We start from the raw sequence: 22,039 nt of genomic DNA on the forward strand, positions 1-22,039 counted from the left end.
TAAGAGCATAAATGAAACGCCTTGATTTATGCTGATTTTAAGGTTACGTTTGGTTGCTTTTTATAAATTAGGAAGTAAATCTCATGAGAATCACTCTCACGTGATTTATTTTCTCATGATATTCCACTTCTCATGTTTGGTTGAATTGAGAAAATGAATCATATTTATATGAGATTCATCTTTTTGTTTGGTATGTTGACATGGATTTATTTTCTCATGTCATACATAATTGGCTTACGGTTTGGATACAGATCATAGGTTTGGATTTAATTAGGCTAGGCTTAAGCTTGGACATGGATTTTTAATGCATATGGATTAGATTTATCTTAGTTGGATTTAATTAGGCTTAAGTTTGGATCTAATGGTCCATGGATTAGATCAATAAATAAATACTTATTATATATATAGGGGTGAGACCTTATTTCGAAGATTTTTTTTTCGCTGGCTGGAGTGGTATTTTGGTGAGCTCCCCTTTCACTCTGCTTCATTTGGACTGAAAAAAAAAAAACCAGGGCCTTAAGAGCTCATGTTCCTTCGCAGGGAAGGCGATTGAGCTCACCAGATTCTACTATGGTGAGTTCCCCTCTTCATTGTGCTTCCTTTTGACTGAAAGCAAAAAAAAAAATGGCTGAAACAGGGCCTTGCAAGCGAGAACCCATGTTTAGTCCTAGGGAAGGCAATGAGCTCACCGGAATGAATTCCGGCAGGCCCCTTCACTGTTTCAAGGAACCAAAGCAAAAAAAATAAAAATATATATTGAAACAGGGCCTCGCGAGTGACGGTAATATTCAGTCCTAAGGAAGGAGATGGATCTCACCGGAATCGATTCTGGTGTTCGTTGAGCTCCCCCTTTGTTGTCCTTTGCAAGGAACCAATGAAGAAGAAAAAACTGAAATGGGCCTTTCGGTACACCTGTTACCCTTGTGGCAATTGGAGCTCGCTGGAATATGGCGAGCTCTCTCCATGAGCAGCCATTCTGGCAATCTCTTTCATCCAAGTGTGGCAAGAGGAGCTGACCGGAATCCATTCCGGCGACCTCCTCCCCCTCTGCTCCTCAGCAGCTTTTTATCATCAGCTCCTCGGAATTGATTCCAGCGAGTTTCTCCCCATCCGCCCCCTCAGCAGCCTAGCCTCCGATGGAGCAATTACACAAAAAACGTCTTGATTTATATCATGTATGTAAATATTGATCCTGCAGTTGAATTAGTGAGAGTTCTACTTCTGAAAATATAATACAATCTGTTTTTCTTAAGACAATCTCAAAAGTTTCTGAAAGTATTTAATTTTTATTTTCATTTATTATTTATTCTGATATTTTCACTTTGCCCATGAACTGCCATATAGGAAAATGCATCATATTTTTGCAATTGCAGCAAGACCTTTCGTGCCAATAACCAAGTGGAATCAACTTGAGCATTGATTGAGAGAGAGAGAGAGAGTTTAACAAGATAATGAAAAGGATGCGGAAATCGATTTTGAGTACTCTTATATAAAAAATTAAGATCATCCATTAAAACAGAAACTCCTGTCTTGTTTTCTGCACAATAAAAAGCAGGCACAAGACTAGTCAACCTGGTCTCATACAAATATTTTATACACTACCGCCTGAAGAAGCCAGGAATCTAGATTGTCAGTCTGGTAGATCAGTGGTCACCCATGATAGAACTTATACGTGATCAATCATGGTTGCTTGTTCATCTTCAATTATGTAAATCATGTTCTCACACCATGTACGTTTTGGAGCTCATTGTACCTGTGGTCACCATCTTCCAGATTTTGGTGCTAGAGATGCTGTTTGCTGACATCCATCAAGAATTAAACATCAGCCACCAGCTTTACATTCACTGCCATGGGTCCCCTGGCTTGGCAAGCAGACGCTTTGTGAATTTTTTCTGCAGAAGCAGAGTGGCACTCTCGCAGTTGCAAGTGCCAAACAGCATCTTCACAATTAAGGGTGAAGAGATGTTGGCAACACAAAGTTCAAAATGTAGAAATTGGGTCTTTAATGCGTCCCCACAGATCACCTGAAATATAGTATTCTCAATGTTTTGAACAAAACGCTTAATAAGCAGCTAGAATGCCGGAAAGGGAAAGAACAAGGAAAGAAGGAGAAAAAAAAGAATTTCTTAAAAATTTACTGGAAATACATCATTAGATGCCTTCAGCAATACAACATCAGAAGTAATTGGCATCTCCATCCATCTTTCCAAATTATCCAAGAAGATCTAGTTTTCACACTCATTCAGGCATAAATTTTTAATTTCATTTCCATAACAGATTTCAAATATAAATTCTTCACAAACAAAAAAGAAAAGGTGTTTGATTTTTTTTTTCTTGAATGTTCACAAATCATATAAACTGTCAAACTTGGTGTTTCAATAATTCTCCTTGTTTTCCTTCACTTTTCCCACACCTTGGCAAACCAGGTTTGCCAAAAACCTGAGGCAAAACCTGGTTTTCTCAAAACCAGGTTTTGCCCATCCTTAAATCCTTCAAATATCAATCGTTTTCAAATTGTATGCACAAAAATTTTACCTTCACATCTCCATCAAACTTCAATCTGAAGATTAAATTGTCAGTGGGGGGAAAAAGAGAGTTAAAATTGAATATGCATAGGAAGCCTAAGAACGCCTAAGACATTCCAGCAAACAGTTACTGTGTACAAGTTTCAAATTTCACAATAAAGATCGCAGATGTTCCCACTTGGGTCTTTGTAAAAAATCCACAAATAGTAGCTTCGGCCGGTCCCTTCAACTGAGTCACTTTGAAGCCTTGCTATTGTTTCCATCAATCGAAAAACTACAGTCCTCACTCCATCCCAGACAATAACAAGGAGCCCAAAATGTATTCTTCTCAATAAACAATCAAACTGCATAAAATAGTGACTTTCACGTTTTAGCTACTAAACAATAAACAATCAATAGCATAAAAAGATAGAAAATTCGTGATGTAAGTCTTCCTCATATCTCCTCCAAACACACAAAAACCAACAATTGCTTGCAACCAAGAACAAGAAAAACACCACTGAAGCCCACACCAATCCCACAAAAAATATGGAAAACCCACCAACTCTTTACTGGTGGGTAAATATTGGCTACTAACAGGGGGGGAGGCAGGAATTTAAATTAGGTTGGGCACAAATCCACTGTAAAAAAAAAAAATCACTCAAAAAAAAAAAGAAACATACAAACCCCTAAAATTATAATAAAAATCAAACAAGAAATCATGAGTATTGCTAATTGAAAAATAAACAAAGAAAACCCTAAAATCCTAATAGAAACCAAATATAGAATTATTATTATTATTTCTAATTGAAAAGAAAGAAACACCCTAATTAGACATTTATATCATTTGAAATAATGCAAATCAAAAGCCTAAATCCAAAAAAAATCATAGATCTTTTATATGTGTTAATTGATAAAAAAACACTAATATTCTAACTAAAATCAAACATTCATTATTCATGTTTTCATGCTTAATATTAATAAAAATAAATAAAAATACTAAAACTGTAATTACATTCATGGCATTTAAAAAATCAAATCAAAACCCTAATTCCTAAAAACATCATATATTATGCACTTATATTATTTGATAAAACAAATCTTAATATTCTAACCAACATAAAGCATTCATTATTAATGGATTCATGCCTAATGGTAACTAGAAAACAAAAAATCACAGAAAGCCCTTAAAAGGCTAAAACCATAACTAACCATTTAAAAACCTAATTACTTGTCATAATCATATGATTCAAAACAAGTTTTCTACTAAGCAAATTATGTAGATCACATCTGTAACATTTTATCTATAAAAAAGTTAGAAATTTCTGTGGCAGAGCCATGTTATGGGGAGGGTGGACACGTGCCCACCCTGACCCACAAAAATCCCCCAAGGGTCTATGGGTCAAGGTCGACACTTGTGCCCAATGACCCTCACCCAAAGAGGGCCTCTTACCATCACCCTTTGGGCCCTCCACCCGCACCCCCCAATACCCTAACATCTTTCTCCCTCTCTTTCTATATACATAGGACCCTCACTGCGACCCCCACAACCATGGCCATAAGGCCCCCACACTCTCTCTCTCACCCTCCACAACCACCATAGGCCCATGTAGATAAGGAACTTCCTAGTTGGAACACATAGAAGGGATGTTTTTTTGACCAAATTTAACCTCACTAAAGTGTTCAACATAGTCAAAATAGTATAAATTATCCCTTGCAACATAATTTTTCGTCATACAAATTTGTTTTTTGAAGTCTGAAAAATTGGTATATTATAGGCTATTAATTTTTCAAACCTTGTAAAATATGACATGTACATCGAAAAAACATTATTCAAAGGTCAATTTCTACTAAACTTATACAAATAAATTGAAAAAAAAAACACTACATTTTCACTACGGTATATATATAAAGAGACTTTGTTTTTAAATAAAATGATCATACAACAAAAGCAATGTGTTTCCCAAAAAATCCTACAATTTTTAAAATTTGCCCAATATCCAAAACCGCACTTTTTAGTTATAAAAAGTCCTTTTCACCCTTTGCACATGTGAATTTTCTCCAGATATGCAATCTTTTCTCTCAAATATCTAAATGTGTGAATTTTCACTCAAATGTATGAATTTTCTCCCACACATTTGCGAGTGTCTTGACCATCGCACACGATTGTCCTCACATATTTGTGAATGTCCTACATGTGCCCCTTATGCGATTTTTAGTAAAAGGTGTTTATTTAAAAAAATCAATACTTCAAAAGTGTGATGAGCCTTTAGTGATGCTTCAAAAGCATGTTAGGCCTTTAGCAACACTTCAAAAGCGCTACTCAAGCCTTCAACGATGCTTCAAAACCACATATTTTTTGGGGAAATCACAAAATAGATTATGACATTCACATATTTTTTGAGAAAAATCACATATTTGGGAGGACATTCTCATTTGCAAATGTGTCTATCTAAATCACCTCACCATTGTAGGACACAAGATTTGAGCATATCCTCTAAAGTTTGGATGGTCCTCTCAAAATGTACATTTGTTCATGGGTAAAAAGCAATGCTAAATTTTAATTTTATCCCCAATGATGTATGTAATTGTCAACAAAAAAGAGATATGAAATAAGATTACAGTTAGAGACGATAGATCATGACACTCTATATAATCTGATAATCTCCTAAATATAAAGATCTATTAATTCATCTAGATTCTTACTTTGATTTATTAACAAAAAATGTGTGGACTTAGTGAGTCAGTCCACTATTACCCAAATAGAGGCATTATGTCTACGAGTTCGCGGTAGCCTAACTACGGAATCCATAGTTATGTTGCCCTATTTTCATTTTGGAATGTCCAATGGTCCCAACAAACCTCTTGGCCTTAAGTGTTCTATCTTTATCCATTGGCAGGTGAGCCACCTCGATACAAAATCTGGGATATCTCGCTTCATGTTGTGCCACTAATAATTCCTTTATAAATCCTTAAATATCTTTGTACTTTCTGGATGAATGGAGTTCCTAGATAAATGTGCTTCTGCGAACAATTATTCTCTCAGAGATGGGTCATCAAAGATACATCATCTTCCCATGAATTTAATAATCTGATTCTAGTCACACTTGAATCTTTTAAGAACTTATTATAATCAAGACTTTTCTTTTGAGATTGGGTGATCTTATCAATTTTTTTTGGCCTGGCAACAATGCGCAAACACTACACACAACCGAAATTTCCAATGATCAGTTGTCACTCGATAACATCCTTCAACAAGTCTCAATTTTGGCCAATCAAGGTCAATACTGATGTCTTCATATTCAATGCATCTGCCACCACATTTGCATGCTTTACCATGGTGATATGAGATGGAGAACTCATAGTCTTTAGAAACTTCAACCATCTCTTTTGTCTCATGTTCAACTCTTTTTGTGAGAAAATATACTTGAAATATTTATGATCTCAGAACACCTCAAAATTCTCTTTATATAAATAATATCTCTAAATTTTTAGAGCAAAAAACATAGTTGTTAGTTCCAAGTCGTATGTACGATAGTTTTGCTCATGAATCTTTATTTGTCAGGAGACATATGCAACAACTCTTCTACACTGCATCAAAATACAACCCAATCCTATGCCTGAGGCCTTCTAATGTACTTGGCAAGGCTAACTATGGGGTTGTAGTAAACATAGTTGTATAGTTTATGAGACGTTGGAGAAGAAAAAAACATTAGAATAATTCTACAAAAGTTTAGTTATTTATGCATACATGGGTTGCATTAATGAGATCTCAATTTTTGTTTGTTGTTACAAAACAAAAAAATAATGACTACACTTGGGAGAGGCAAGTTGTTTTGACACAATCTAACCCCATGAATGTGTTCAACATGGTGAAAATTAGTTGAAATTAAACTTGAATAATATTCTTGACAATTTTTTGGGATTATAATTTTGATATATAATACACATTTTTTTCCAAAAAAAATCAAACATACATGTAAAACAAAAATTCCATGAGCAGGTTTATACTAAACCAAACATGTAGATCACATGTGAATGGTCAGATCCTCCAAAAACAAAAAGGTTATTCACTCGTGCGTTTGGAACACACAAGTGCAACCGACATTTTTCCTTAAAAAACACATCAATTAGGAATGTTGTAACATACTATTTTTTAGTTATGGTTGCATAAGCGCAATTGCTCATATTCTTTGCATTTGATAGATAGATCAATTGAGCTTGAGAATGGACAAATATGCATCTTAAGTTTTGTAAATCATATTTTTCTTACAAAAGTTTTTTATATGATAAATGATTTCATGAATCATATTTTATACATATTTTTCTTCCAAGAAACATTTTTTTATTCATCTTGAAACAAATTTAAGAAACCACTTGTCGCAACTTTTAAATTGAAATAATTTTTACACAATAATCTTTTTTATATCTTATATTGAATAATGAACACCTTTTATTCTCTTTAAGCATGGCAACAAGACAAGCACCCATTTTGATTTGATTTAAGGGTAATTTACCTACAAGTGCCTAACATATGGTAAGCATGTGTTTAACATATTAAGTTTCAAATATTTAAGATAAACACCAAACTTTTCAAAAAAGTGCTCATATAGCCACGTAAGTTTACATTTTATTCAACTAACTCCAGTTAACTCTTAAAAAAGATAGATTAACCTTTTATAATTCTGGAAAATTGAGGGTAAATAAGTAATTTCAAATAGTTAAAATAACATACGTAGCAAACCAAGTAATTTCTGAAAAAGTTAGATGTTTTTTTATAAATACTTGAAGCCTTAAGGCCGCTAAAGGTAAATACACCATAACTTAGACACTTATATATAAATTACCATTAAGGGCAATAAAAAATGCTAAACCATAGTTAACACATAATGGTGATATAATTTAATTTTTTTATAGTTACACAGAGAAACCAGTAAACCACCCTAGGATTATATACCTAATTGCGCTGGCTCTACATGTCATACTTATGATCACTGTCCTGACAGCGTAAAACTCCGTGGGTTTACCCCTTGCCCCGAGTGAGTGGTCCCGCTCTGGCTTGCGCAAGGGGTGTCACCCATGAGATTTGAACCAACACTGCCTCCCTAGCAGCCTAGGGCCCATCCCACTGCGCCAAACCCCTTTGGGGCCATACAAGTAGTTGCTAATGGGAACTATAACGAAGGCTTGACTTGTATTTGAAAGAGGGAGAATCGAGAGGATTAACCTAAAGCAAAACAACCGTACTCCTTTCATGTCTTCACTTTGACCACAAAACCAATAGTGTATTTTACTTGTCATTGTCTCACGACAATTACTTTTTAACACATGGTTAACGTTTAAGTATGCAATTAAGGAACACTAAATAATCACATATTGTTTAACACACTGTAAGGGCGATTATTGCACTTAGGCATAATCTACTTGTAGCCCAATTATTGACCCTACATCATCATATATTTGGATATGGAACTGGATGTAGCTCGTTCCTTGTTTGGCATGATCCAACCCATAACGAGAAAGTCTATAAAAGTCATCTACATGTAGATATTTTTTTTTGAAAGGCAAGCTGGGTTAGGCCGACCCCTACCAGATATCTCTTAAGCCCTATGTGGCAGAGGGATAGAACCTAAACTTTCAGCTTGGCACGGGACCCTCTTATCTACATGTAGTAGATGTTCCCGTTAGTTAACAAACAAAACTAATAATTTATCCTCTAGAATCTCCAAGCGCAAATAAATCTTGATCCAAGGTTCCCCATTTCTTATTATGTGGTAGATTAGAAAGCCTACTGCAATAGGATATGGACATGGATCCACTTGAAGTCTAGTTCATTTTGATCGTGCAACAAATCCTTTGAGGGAAATGAAAGTTTGGAAGTGAGTAGATGTAGAAATAGTGAAGATAGAAAAGAAATAAGTATGATTTTTTGATTTTTTTCTAAAAAAGTAGGCTTTTTGATAGAAAATATTCCTCCAAGAGGGGTGGACGAATGTTTTTAGAAAAATTTTCATCCTCTCTCTCTTCGTTTGCCTTGACTCCATCCCATGCACGCCTGTCGGCACCAAACTCAAGCAGAAGGATTTTGACCGTCTCTACGCCGGGGCCAGCGCAGCCAGGTGCAAGGGCTCGGCCTCGGCCTCCCTACAGCGCTTTAGGCACATCAGTGCCGGACTCGGCCTTCACGATTTTGAGGAAGCCCGACTGGCAAACCCTGATCAAGGAGGTTGAGGATCATCTGCGAGTCAGCGTGCCCCAATCAATGTTCTTGATGATCTTACTCACCTCCTCTGCCTCATCAATGCGTCCAGTAGAAAGAGACTCTTTGGTGTAGCTTCGTTGACTCCTCTTTGCTTATGTTTCTTCTTTTTTTCTATAGACAAAACGACAATAGGATTGGCAGAGCGTGGAGAGGTGGCTTCCATGAAATTTTCTATTTTATTTCTCATAATACACAAACAAGGGAAAACTTTTCATTTAAAAAAGATATCATATCAAAACTTCTCATAGGCAAAATTTTATTTTCCTATGAGAGTTTTTCTTGCTTTCAAACGTGCCCTTATTCCGTGGAGATTTACTAACCCTACTTTCTCTCTCTAGGGCACCCGTTTCAAACTTCTCGCCTCTCTCCTGTTGCCTATGCTCCCTCTCCCACTTTCCTCTCCCTCATGGCTTGCATCTCTGTCAATAGCGCAGCCTTCATCCGACGAACTCATAGGCGCAACCTCCACTCTTGTATTCGAAAAGGGTTGAGAGAGAGAGAGAGAGAGAGAGAGAGAGAGAGAGAGAGACCTGTCGGAGTGGCCTTCGATGGTCGCTTGGCCTGTTTGGGTGGTAACTGTGGTGGTGGGTTTGTGGAACGGTGTAGCAGGTGAAGAAAAAAAATGAAAGAAATAGTAGAGAAGCTCCACCACCACTCCCCTCCTTCCCTCTGTTATTCTTTCACATTTTCTCACTTTGTTTTCTGATGCTAAACAAACAACCAAACATTTTTCTTTTAAAAAACTTCATAAGACAAATTTTTTTTTTCGAGAGTTTTTCTCGCTTTCAAACGTGACCTATGACAAGAAACCCTCACCCCCTAAAACCTTAAGTGGAGTCCCACGATCATCCTGCCTTACATGGCCCACCTTTGAAAGCTATAGGCACCCGTGAGCCAATGGGGTTTTGATCCCACATCTTCATCTTTTTATTTCCTTATTCTTGTGGGCATGGACTGTAGGGGGACTCATCAGAACCGGGCACCGGTCCTAAACAAAAGAGAAACTATTCGAATCCAGCTCCATGGATCCGAACCCCTAAGATCCTGGTCCTGGTGGTTGAACAGAGTAAGGGTAGTTATGTCATTTTAGAAAACCCATATGGTTAAGTTATCAAGCAGAACAGAGAGAGAGAGAGAGAGAGTCTCTGTTTTTTCCAACCCTAGCCACCATCTCTCTACCCAGTAAGTGAAATTTCCGGCGACGTTGTTTTTATTTTCCGGCGAAAATCGTCCGGCGCTCCGCCTCTCTGACCACATTGGAATCGATATCTCCTTCCTAAGGTGCTCTCTCATGCGTTTTTGGGTGCATTTTTTCATACCCACTTTTCCGTGTTCCAAAAATCACGAATTTGGGCTCACTCTGGATCATCTTATACTTCGTTGTGGGTTTTGTTTCATGACATTGGGGATTATAGTAGATTCCATGAGTTTCTTTCCCCATCCCCCTTCGTCGTTTCTTTGAATTTGGTGGCTTCGTGGGACTTTCAGTGATATTCGTTTGGATTTCCTCGCTTTGGGAACTGCATGTTTTCCTTCTGTTTTGGGCATATTTTGTCGGCCCTACTGATTTATGCGTTCCTTTATCTCTGGCCGTTCTCGTTGTTGATATTGCTACTGTGTTATATTTGCTGAATTTTTTTTTCTGTTTGTTAACTCCTTAGGAAAATTTTACTTGTATGTATTTTCAGCGAGTTGCAACGATTTGGGTGCAGACCAACTTGAAATCAAGCACATCTTTTAGGTTTCAGTGTTTCTGGTAGCATAATTGCTGAGAAACGAGGTACTTCCTTTCTCTTAGTTGTATTTATCTGAATTAGTCATTTTGAAAATAGGGGAATGATTGGTTGTTGGGGGATCATGGAAGTGGAGCTTTTGGATTTAATCGTATTTCCACAGTTTCGTGGCTTTGTTTGATGTTGGTATTTGAAATCCTGATTGCAAGCTGTTGTTATCAGATTGTGGTCTTATGTACTTTTGAGAAAGACTTACAAGGTTAGATTGTTAAGCAGGTGTTCGGTTTAAGCCGATTTATATGAGTAAACAATACATGACAGTATATGTGTTTTTTTTTCTCCAGTCCTTTTTCTTTTGGCGTTGGCTAGTAAAATAGGATAACCTGCCGTGGAAAAGGTAATTCCAAGTTTCTAACTAGTGGCCGGAACTAAAAAAACAAGAGAACTTTTCTTCAAAGTATTTATCCTGAAACACAGGTCCCCACTTTCTCACCTGTGAAGTAGTCGCCCCTTTATGGTTCTTCTGTATGCATTGCGGGGTCATCTGCGGTCATGGCTCTATCATATGGTGCTGCACTTTGACCTCTCTGTCTCTCTCTTCAGTCATCTTGTATTTGTGTGTTTTTCATTTTTTTAGCTGCATGATTTTTAGTTAATGAGCTTTGTTAGTCATCAAATTGGTAGAAAGCTAAAGGATTGCACGACTGAAGGCTTCATTGCTGAATGAGCTTGTTGGATTTCAGTTTGTGGCTTGTCCTTTTTGCATAAAGGTTAGATATTAGTTATCTTTTCTTCTTCTTTGAATGCAATAACCCCCTCCACCATCACCACCCATCTCTTCTACCTTATGTTCTTTAGCGCCTTCCTGGGTTTTGTCTTTGGGATAAGTTTGAAATCTGTTATGGTTGTAAGATTTCATTCTTACAATTTCAGCCTTTCTGGTTTTCATTGAATTGGTGGCCATGGTGATAAAAAATGCCGCTTTAAATAATTTGAAAACGAGCTTTTGATGTTATTGCCTTATGTCTTTAGGCCTTGTTGGCCATTCATATACTGGTTGTCTGTGTAAATAAGCATGCCTTGCATGTGATCTTTGGGATGTTAATATCATAGTTACAAGTATTTGCACGGTTTTGATTCTCTTGTTAACTGTCACAAGGCATTGACAGGTTATAAACTTCTGATGAAATTGCTGTAATGAAATATGCAAAAAACAAACACAAAGTGCACAAGCACTATTACAAGCCCAATAAAGAACAATCTATGTCACATAGGTGCAGATGCGGGTACAGGTGCGGATGCGGCGATGCAGCACTTTAAAAAAACTTGGGTGCGGGGAGGATATATATATATATAATTTTTTTTTAACAGTTTTAAGTTAACACTGTGTATTTGTGTGCATTTATGTATTTATATATATAATATAGATAAAAATGGAGTTGATTAGGGTTAACTGAATCTACTTTTGGATAAAAATGGACCTCAATGTGGTTGACTTCACCTAACACAAAGGAAGTTGTGTCCAAGTGTCGCACCCACCTGGGTGCGGGTGTGACATGGGTGCGGTGCCCTGTTAGAAGAGTCCGTGTGACATAGAGAACAATACAAAAACACTAAGGCACTACACAAGCACAAAGTGCATATATAAGACTTCAAAGAGTAAAAAACAATAACACAAGAACATAAAAAATATAATCTTTATTGAATAAAATGCTTAGGAAAAGCATTAATAACAAACGAGGGGGAGATCCCTTTATATACACATAGAGAGGCTCAAAGAGCTGTTGGGAACTTGGGAGCATCCCAATAGCTCTTAGGGTCTTTGACCAAAAAGCCCTTAGCCATTTATAAAATAACAAAATCAATAAAAATAAAAGAAAAAGAAAAAGAAAAAGAAAAAGAAAAATGATTGATGTGCCCTTAATGGGAAACCTATTACAAAAGATGAAAATACCCCTAGTGGATATTACCTATTGCATCATTATATATATGTACCTATGTCACATGGACTCTTCAACTAGGTGCCGCACCCGATGCGGTCAACCTGACCCTCGGTGCAGTCAACACACCTAGGGTCATTTGTGTCCAACTTTTGGACTATATGTATATATATATATAACTTAACACTCTCCCAAACTTTAGGGTATGATATACCAAAAGTTTGAAAATACAAAAGAAATTAATGAGAAGGATCCAAATCTTCAATGATAATCTTCACCAAATGCTTGCATCAACTATCTCCATCTTTATGATGCTTCGATAATAGATTTTCTTCCTCAACCCTTGTCTTCTTTAAGAACCTGCAGAGATAATAAAACAAAGGTTTCAACTACACAAAAGAAGATATCCTAACCAAATAGTTATATAGTTTCAAATCAAATATATATATATATATATATATATATATATATATATATATATATATATATATATATTGAACAAGAATAACACTCAAGTAAAATAAAAAAATAGCAATAATTTTAAGATTTTAGAAACATTAGTAACAAATTCAAGCAAGGTACAATAGACATTAAAGAAAACACAAGCAATATACTTCAAAATCAATTTTTAAGAATTTCTTGTTTAGGCAAATGTAACCATAAAACAACATATTTTTTTATAAATTCTGCACTTAGTAGAATTTTGATCACTAAAATTAAAAAAAAAAGCATATATTAGAAACTCAAGAGAGTGTCTTAAAGGCTACAATGAGATACAAAGCAAAGTGGTCACTTGTGGACCAAGAACACTCTCACAATGAAGACACAACTCACTAAAAGTCACAAGCAAAAATTATAAAATGTTCTCATTAATAAATTGCTTAGAAAAGCACATTTAAAATATCTCCATAAGGCACAATTTTGCAGTAATGTCTCAAAAGCTTGGGTAAACATTTCAAATAAGATGCCACTCATTAATTATACTAAGCAAAATACAACATGTATATCAACTGTAAGCACTCAAAGGAGTTTATAATAATCGAGGAATTAATTAAATTCGTGCAAAACAACCAAATGGAACAAATCTAAATATCCTCAACATATATATCCAACATGCAATGAAAGCATATACAATGCACATAACAATGCATGAAAATTTTTCAATAAACATTTTTCGTATGAGGGCAAACAAATAGTAAAAGTTTAGAAATTTCATGGAGATATAAAAAATCCCACATAACAATAGGAATGATATTTGCAAATCTCAACACCAATTAGTTGTGTTTAACATTAGCTGCATGCCACTGATTGAAAGTAGATGATGACTTTTTAGGGTAAAAAAACAACTTTTACTTTTCAAATTCAAATTTGTAAAGTGCACCTTCTTTCTATTTTTGAAAAGGTGTTTGGCCCTCCAAATTAAAAGACTCATTTTGCCCAAAAAGTGATTATGCATTTTAAAAAATGCCATTGCTTTTAAGTTTTAAGGATATTTTGGTCATTTCAATGAGTTGAATGAAGTTAATGTTAAACACAACTAGTCTACTGTTAGATAAACTCATATATGTGGGTTTATCTTATTAAACTAGTTATATTACTTTTTGCTGCATTTAACTGATTCAAATGACAAAAACACCTTTAAAACCAATGACAAATTTGCAAATACATAGTTACTTTTCGGGGGTAGAGTTAGTCTTTTGCTATGTAGTGAAACAAAAATGTCAAAACAATTTTCAAAAAGGTATACTTGACAAAGTTGAATTTGAAAAGTGAAACTGACTTTTTTGATAAAAAAAGTAACTATGTATTTTAATAAATGCCATTGCCTTCATTTTTATCTGTTGAATTCACAATTAGTTTAGTGTTAGATAAACCCTATATAAATGTACATGTAAATATCCATATATACATACATGTATATGTGTATGTATGTATGCATTTAAATATGTATTTACATATGTATGCGTGCATGTATGGACCTGACTTGACTTGACCTGAATGCAGACATGTATATGAAGCTGGCAGGATTCACTCCTGCTCTCGAGTATTTTCCATTGTGGAAAAAAAGGAACCAAAGGAAGCCATTCATGCTATGGTGAAAATTAATGTATGGACTGGTATTCATGGTTAGGCTTGGATTCCTCTATCTATATTCAAACTTGTGTTTGGTGAACGGGGTGGTGACCTGACCTTGACCCTAATTCAAATCTCTGTTTGAAATGAATTAGTTGGGTGGATGTGGATTAATCATACCGGACCCAGGCCTGATCCGTTGACACCCTATGCAGAAATATTAGCGGTTGAATCCAAATCAAGGGGTGTTATATTGGTAAAGCAAATTGGTCGTTATGTTGGAGTTTAAAGATCATATCATGTATGTGTCTTGGTTGGTCACGAAACATTGATATTCTAAGGGGCTGACCAATCATAATTTTATGCCTTGGTGTAGGACTAGCCATAGAGTCGTTGGGATTGCTCCCAATGGCTATAAATATAGCCATTGGGAGCTCCCAACTGTTCTATGGGAGCTCCCAAGGCCCCTTGCCTCTTGTGTTCTTGTGTATAAATAGGGACACGTTGTCCCCATTCAAGTAATGCTTTTTGCTAAGCATATTATCAATAAAATCCTATATTTTTTTATATTTGTTGTAAGCACTTGTTTCCTTTTTTGTGTTGTCCCTAGTGGACTTGCACATTGAATTGTACTTTTGTATGCCCTTAGTTGAGTTGTATTTATCTTCCGCTCATTTCAGTACATGGTATCAGAGCTATAGTGCTCTTGATCTTATGGAGAGTGACCATAAAGTGTTTGTGTTTGTGAAGAAGCATCCAAAAGTGTTTGTGTGTTCGTGGTGCTTGCAAGTGGACATAGTCCTCCATGCTTTTCTCGTTCTCCGTCTCGCTCATTCAAAATGGAGCATGACCACAAATTGAACTCTCCTTCAAACTCAATGGTACCAACTACTTGATGTAGGCCTCCGCTATGAAAATCAAGTTTAAGGGAAAGAAACTTTGGGGATATGTGATGGACATGATTCCCGAGCATCAACTCAAGCTCACCAAACTTTAAGAAGGTCAAGAAAAGGCTCTAGAAGGAGATGCTCAAACTAAGGCTATTGAACATCATCAATCAAAAGTAGAAGTTTGGGAGAGTAACCATGCTAAGATACTTGCATGGTTTATGAATAATGTTGAAATGAATATTTTTGCTAATATTGTCAAATTTAGAAAAACAAATGAAGCTTGGTTCTTCATAAAAGTACACTAAAAAAGATCTTGCAAGAGAAAATTAGAACAACCAAGCAAGGGGACATGAATCTTCATGATTTTTTAGTGCAGGTGGCTACCGAAGATATGGAACTTGGGCAGAGACAAATGAAAAAAGTGCAATTTTTATATGGATTACGCCAGAAGTTTGAACAAATAAGATATTCTCTCCTTCATAGAACATCTTCACTTCCTTTGGAAGATGCGATTACCGAAGTGTTCCAACAAAAAACTCGTCTTGGCATGACTAAAAGAGGAGATGAAGTGTTGGCCCGACAACAATGTAAGAACATATAGACCTCTACAATTTGGGAGGCAAAATGTCTCGTGGAACAAAAACTATTGAGGATAAAAAGGGTTGTTTGTCATTTTTGTAATGGGCTAGGTCATATTAGATTGGTTTGTCCAAAGCTTAGAAACAAGGTGGCTTCTGTAAAAGAATCCACACTAAAGATGGCGGAAGAAGGCAAAAGTGAAGGTGAACTAAAAGATACTCTTTGTCAACTAATTGTGGCGCTACAGCAAATGCTCAAATCTTCATGCTATACATCGGACGCCGCTATTGCTTCCTCTTCTTATCCCAGTGAGTGCTCATAGATTCTTGACTCGGGAGCTTCCTTTCATATGACCCCACATGAGAATGTCTTGTCCGTTATATGCACTACCCCAAATTTACCTTGTGTTTCTACCGCCAATGGAACATCTTTAAAAATCAAAAGTAATAAAAATTTAGATTTTAAAAACTCACAAAAATTTTTTGTTTAAAAAATTAGAGTTGTTCCTAAGTTAAATTTGAATTTTTGTCCGTCTCTCAAATTTTCGACCATGGATATAAAATCTCCTTTCCATCTAAAGGTTGCTTTGTGTTGGATCTCCGGTACGGGAAACGGATTGAGCAAGGCCATCAGAGAGGAGATCTCTATTTCATAGAATCTTTATTTATTCCTTGAAAATCTTTTTGTAACTATGTTTGAGATAATGATATTGAAACTTGACATAAAAGACTTAGCCATCCAAGCTATTCTAAGATGTATCCTTTACCTTTTAGGGAATTTTTTTTAATGAAAAAGATGTAGAAAAATAAAATCTATTCATTTTCTAAATAGAACTTTCATTTCTAAAAGATCCTTTGAGTTAGTGCATTCGGATGTTTGGGGTCCTTCTCTAGTTATATCGAAAGGAAACTATTCATATTATGTTACATTTATTAATGATTTTACTAGATATGTATGAGTCTACTTTCTTAATTTAAAATCAGATGTATTTTCTTTCTTTAAAGAATTTCACATGATATTAAAAAATCAATTTCAAAGCAACATTTTCATACTTAGATCCGATTTGGGTGGAGAATATTTATCAAATAAATTTTAGAATTATTTAATTCAAAACAAAATTTGCCATCAAAGATCTTGTTCTAGAACTCCTCAACAAAATGGGAACATAGACATATTATGGAAACCGCTAGGACCTTCTTATTTATATAATTTTTCCAAAATCTTTTTTGGGCTGAAGCCGCCCTAACTTCAACTTATTTGATAAATCAAATGCCATCGTCATCTTTTCAAAATATTTCTCCCTGTAAAAAAAATGTTTAAGATGATACACGAGTTCAAAAGATTACGATTTTTTGGTTGAAAATGTTTTGTACTACTACACAAGAGATAAATTATCTCAAAAATCCATTGAATGAGTTTTCATTAGATATGGGAAAAATCAAAAGCGCTATAGATGTTTTGATTTAAAAAATAACAAACTTTGTCTCTAAAGATGTGACTTTCTTAGAAAATGAAAATGGTTTTGATAAAAGCAATAGAAAAGAGGTAGTAAACTATATTTTTTTATTTGGTCTCTTTCCAAGAAATGATGATTCTAATTGTGATAAGTCCTTGAATAACGAAGATGTTAATGATAAGCATCCTAGTGATGAAAGTATAGAACCTTGTGACAGTTATAGTGATATAGTAAATGAAAGATCTACTAAAGATATACGTGTTTATACTCGCCGTGAGCAAAGCAACCCTCAAAATGTATTAGAAAAATATTCTTCTCCCAAAGAAGAGATCTTAGATAGTAATTAGAGATTGATCATGATTCCCCTATAAAAGAATCCGGTCTTAGAAGATCCAGTTGTACTTCCGTTCCACTCAATGGGTTTGTGTCTTATGACTCCTTGTCCCCAAACTATAGAGCTTGCTTAATAGCACTTCTCTATTATTATGAACCATCTAATTATAATGAAACTAAAAGCTTCTCTCATTGGATTGAGGCTATGAATGTAAAATTAGATGCCATTAAGAGAGTCAGGACATGGGAAGTGACTACTCTACCACTAGGAAAGAAAACCATAGATGATAGATGGGTGTTAAAACCAACAGTGATGCAACTCTAGAGAGATATAAGGCAAGGTTAGTAGGCAAAGGTTATTCCCAAGAATACGGGATTGCCTACGTAGAAATATACACTTGTAGCTAGGATGACTAGTGTTAGGATCTTCATAGCTGTTGCTTTCATGCAAAAATGGCGTATCTATCAACTTGATGTCAAAAATGCCTTTCTCAATGTAGAATTAAATGAGAAAATTTATATGGACCCTCCGTTGGGCTTTGATATTGCTAAAGGAAAAATTCTTAGACTTAGAAAGGCCTTATATGGTCTCAAACATATTCCTAAAGCTTGGTATGATAGGTTTAGTAATATTATGACTCATTTGGGTTTTCATTCTTGTTATACTGACAGTGCTATTTTTTGTCAAAAGTACAGGTACTTATTCTTCTACTATGTGGATGACATGATAATAACAAGGAGTGATAACAAGGATTTAATGAAATTAAAAATGTTTTGAAAGAAAGAATTGATATGTTCGATCTGGATTTTTAAGATATTTTTTAGGTATTGAAGTCTCCTACTCTCTCAAGGGCTATATTCTCTCTCAAATGAAGAAGTTTGGGATTACAGATGACAAAAAAGTGGAGACTACTGAAGTTGTCAATGCAAAGATAAGGCTTGAAGATGAAACACTTCTGGAAGATCCTACTCCATATAGACATAGTTCATGTTGTTCATTTTGCTTGTCAGTTCTAGTGTATTCCAACCACCGTATACATGAGTGCTGTGTTAAAGAATTCTAATAAAGGGCTTTTCTTATTTTTATCCTTGCCTTTAGATTTACTTATACTGATGCTGATTGGGGAGAAAATCTCAATGATAGGGTCTCAACCACTATTTTTTGTGTTTTTCTAGGGGACTCTTTGATTTAGTGGAGGTGCAAAAAACAACATAAGGTTTCTCTGTCATTTACTGAAGCTGAATATCGAGCTATGACTACGACAACCTTGAAACTTGTATGACTAAGGAATCTTCTCAGAGATATGAGAATAGTCATTTTTAGACCTACGAAGATGTGTTGCGACAACAATAGTGCTATTTACATTGCCAACAATTAACATTCCATGAGCGCACCAAATACATTGAGATGGATTGCCATTATGTACGAGATGAATATCTAAAAGAAGTTATTGAGCTACCATATGAGTACCAACTTGCTAACTTTTTCACCAAAGCTCTTTTTGCACTTCGTTTCATCTTTTTTCTTAACAAACTTTCAGTGTATACACCGTAAGTTTAAGGAGGTGTGTTAAAGTATGTATATATATATATTCTTAAATATAAAGAATATATATATACTATGTAATAAGTGTTAGAAGTCACGCACCTTCGGCCAAATCTTCATCCACTGCAGAACAACGAAGGATTTGCAAGGAGAGGCAGCAATGATTGACACGATTCTCAATGAGAGACCGTGCCCTATCTTCAATATTATATATATATATATATATATATATATATACAAGTTGGATCGGGTCTGTCAACCCATGTAAATACAATACAAAAGAATCGGGTCTAGAACCAGACCCGTATATTACATTCTCAATACCCTCCCTCAAGTTGTGCTAGGTTTTGCAACATGAACAACTTGTTCTTCAAGAACCAAAAACGCATGCTGGTAAGGCCCTTAGTGAACAAATCTGCCACATGGTTAGCCGTAGGAACATAAGCAGGTTCAACTTCTCTATCTTAATCTTTTGCCAAATGAAGTGTTGATCAATCTCTATGTGCTTTGTGCGACTATGGTGAATAAGATTAAATGCAATCTGTATGGCACCTTGATTATCGCACAAGAGAGTGGTGGGTAGCATAGATTCTCCAATTTCAGTCAAAAGATATCTCAACCATGTAGCCTTTGCTATAGCAGCCGCCATAGACCGATACTCAGCTTCAGTACTAGATCGTGCAACTGCACGTTGTTGCTTGCTACTCCACGGTATTCAGTTTTCATCAAGAAAAACACAATATCCAGAAACCGACCGCCAGTCATCTTGGTCTCCAGCCCAATCTGCATCTGTGTATACATCTAGTCGATGTTTCTCCCCTTTAGTCTTGGACTGATGATAAGCAAGACCATCTCCAAGAGTTCCTTTTGAATATCGAAGGATTCTCTTGACAACGTTCATATGCTCTGTTCGTGGGTCATGCATGAATTGTGAAACTTGATTCACAACATACACACTGTCTGGTCAAGTGAAGGTGAGATATTGGATCGTTCGCTGGGTCTTGAAATTGAAAAAGGAAAAAGACTTAAGCTTAATAAAACTCTTTATGGTCTCAAGCAAGCTTCAAAAGCTTGGTATGACCGATTCAGTGGATTTACTTGTTATATTGACACTGCTCTTTTTGTTAAGAATGCGGGGGATCACATAACTATCTTACTTTTGTATGTTGATAATATGATCATCACTATGAGAATGATAAAGGGGTATTGAGTCTATTAAAAACATTCTTAAAAACAATTTTGATATGTCCGACCTTGGATTTCTAAGATAGTTTTTAGGGATTGAAGTTGCATATTCTCTTCGGGGATATGTTCATTCTCAATTGAAGCTTGCATCGGATATTATTGGTAAGTTCGGCTTAACTAACGAAAAGAGAGTGGAGACTCTGGAAGTAATCAATGCTAAGATGAGAGCCAATGAACCTCCTTTAGAAGATCCCACTCTTTATTGTCAATTAATCAAATCTCTAACATATTTGTCTATTACCAAGCCAAACATTGCTCATGCTGTACACGGTGCAAGTCAGTTCCAGAATGCTCTTACTACTATTCACATGGCAGTTGTCATGCGAATTATCAGATATCTGAAGAACACTATAACAAAATGACTATTCTTATCATCTTCTTCATCTCCAAATTTAATTGCTTATACCGATTCTCATTGGGGCGGAAACCCCAATGATGGTACACAAGTTATTGTGTTTTTCTTGGAGAATCATTAATTTTTTGGAGATGTAAGAAGCAACAGAAGGTATCTCTATCTTTTACGGAAGCCGAGTATAGGGTGATGGCCACCACTACCACTACAACTGAACTGGTTTGGTTAAGAAATTTACTCAAAAACATGGGAGTTCTCATTTCTCTTCTCTCGAAGCTATGTTGCGACAACAAAAGGGCCATCTACATTGCTAGCAATTATACATTTCATGAGCGAACAAAGTACATTGAGATAGACTGTCATTATGCTCAAGATGAGTTTTTACGGGGTAGTATGTCATGTCACTTCAGAATACCAGCTTGTGGATTTCTTTACCAAAGCTTTACTATCTCCTAGGCTTTTTTTCTTCTAAACAAACTATCGGTGATTTCACCATCAACTTTAGTGAGGGTGTTAAAATATATGTATACCATATATATATACTATTTTTTGTTACCTTTTGTAATGCCCACTAGGGGCAATTTAGTCTTTTTCTATTATGTAAATAGATATGTCCACTAAGGACATTTTTTGCCTTTTTTACTTTTTACTTTTCATTTTTATTTGTCATTTATGAATGGGCAAAGGGGTCCAACCCAAATGTGACCGTTGGGGAGCTCCCAACAACTCTATGGGAGCCACCCTTTGGTCCCATAAAGTGTATAAAAAGGGGCCTTTTGTCCCTATATCTTCTTAATGCTTTTACTAGCATTTCAATACATTATTTTTATTTCAAGCTCTTTCACTTTCTCACATTGTGTGTGTTTGGTGCCTAGCCCTTTGTGGCTTATTGTTTTTGTGATAGTGCATTCGTTGTAGTCACTTTATGACATTGTTATTTGCACTAGTACTTCATTAGAGTGACCCCAATAACCGACACTTGACCACTGGTTTTTGTGTAATCTTAGGTGACTCATTGATTTCCTAGTGGTGTAAGAAGTCGTTGAAAGTTTACTCTCTTCAACTGAAGTCGAATACCGAGCCATGACTACAACCACTATGAAAGTGATATGGCGGAGAAGATTGT

General features: G+C 35.7%; 1 protein-coding gene across 4 annotated transcripts in view; it reads left to right on the top strand.

The window, feature by feature from the left end:
* The first annotated feature begins 8,724 nt into the window (after positions 1-8,724).
* Positions 8,725-22,039, top strand: part of LOC149831583 (cyclin-T1-3-like) — a 35,615-nt gene continuing 22,300 nt past the window's right edge. For 2 of the 4 annotated variants that reach the window (XM_090013997.1, XM_090013996.1), the window contains exons 1-2: positions 9,904-10,047; positions 10,455-10,546. The gene's annotated coding sequence lies outside the window, so the exon portion shown is untranslated. Of the gene's footprint in view, positions 8,833-9,891; positions 10,048-10,454; positions 10,547-22,039 lie in introns of those variants that run through there. The other 2 variants (XM_090013995.1, XM_090013994.1) reach the window with 2 other exon arrangements.

The sequence above is a fragment of the Nuphar pumila genome, chromosome 7 (genome assembly GCF_984573655.1).
Source record: "Nuphar pumila chromosome 7, dmNupPumi1.hap1.1, whole genome shotgun sequence".
NCBI classification, from domain to species: domain Eukaryota; kingdom Viridiplantae; phylum Streptophyta; class Magnoliopsida; order Nymphaeales; family Nymphaeaceae; genus Nuphar; species Nuphar pumila.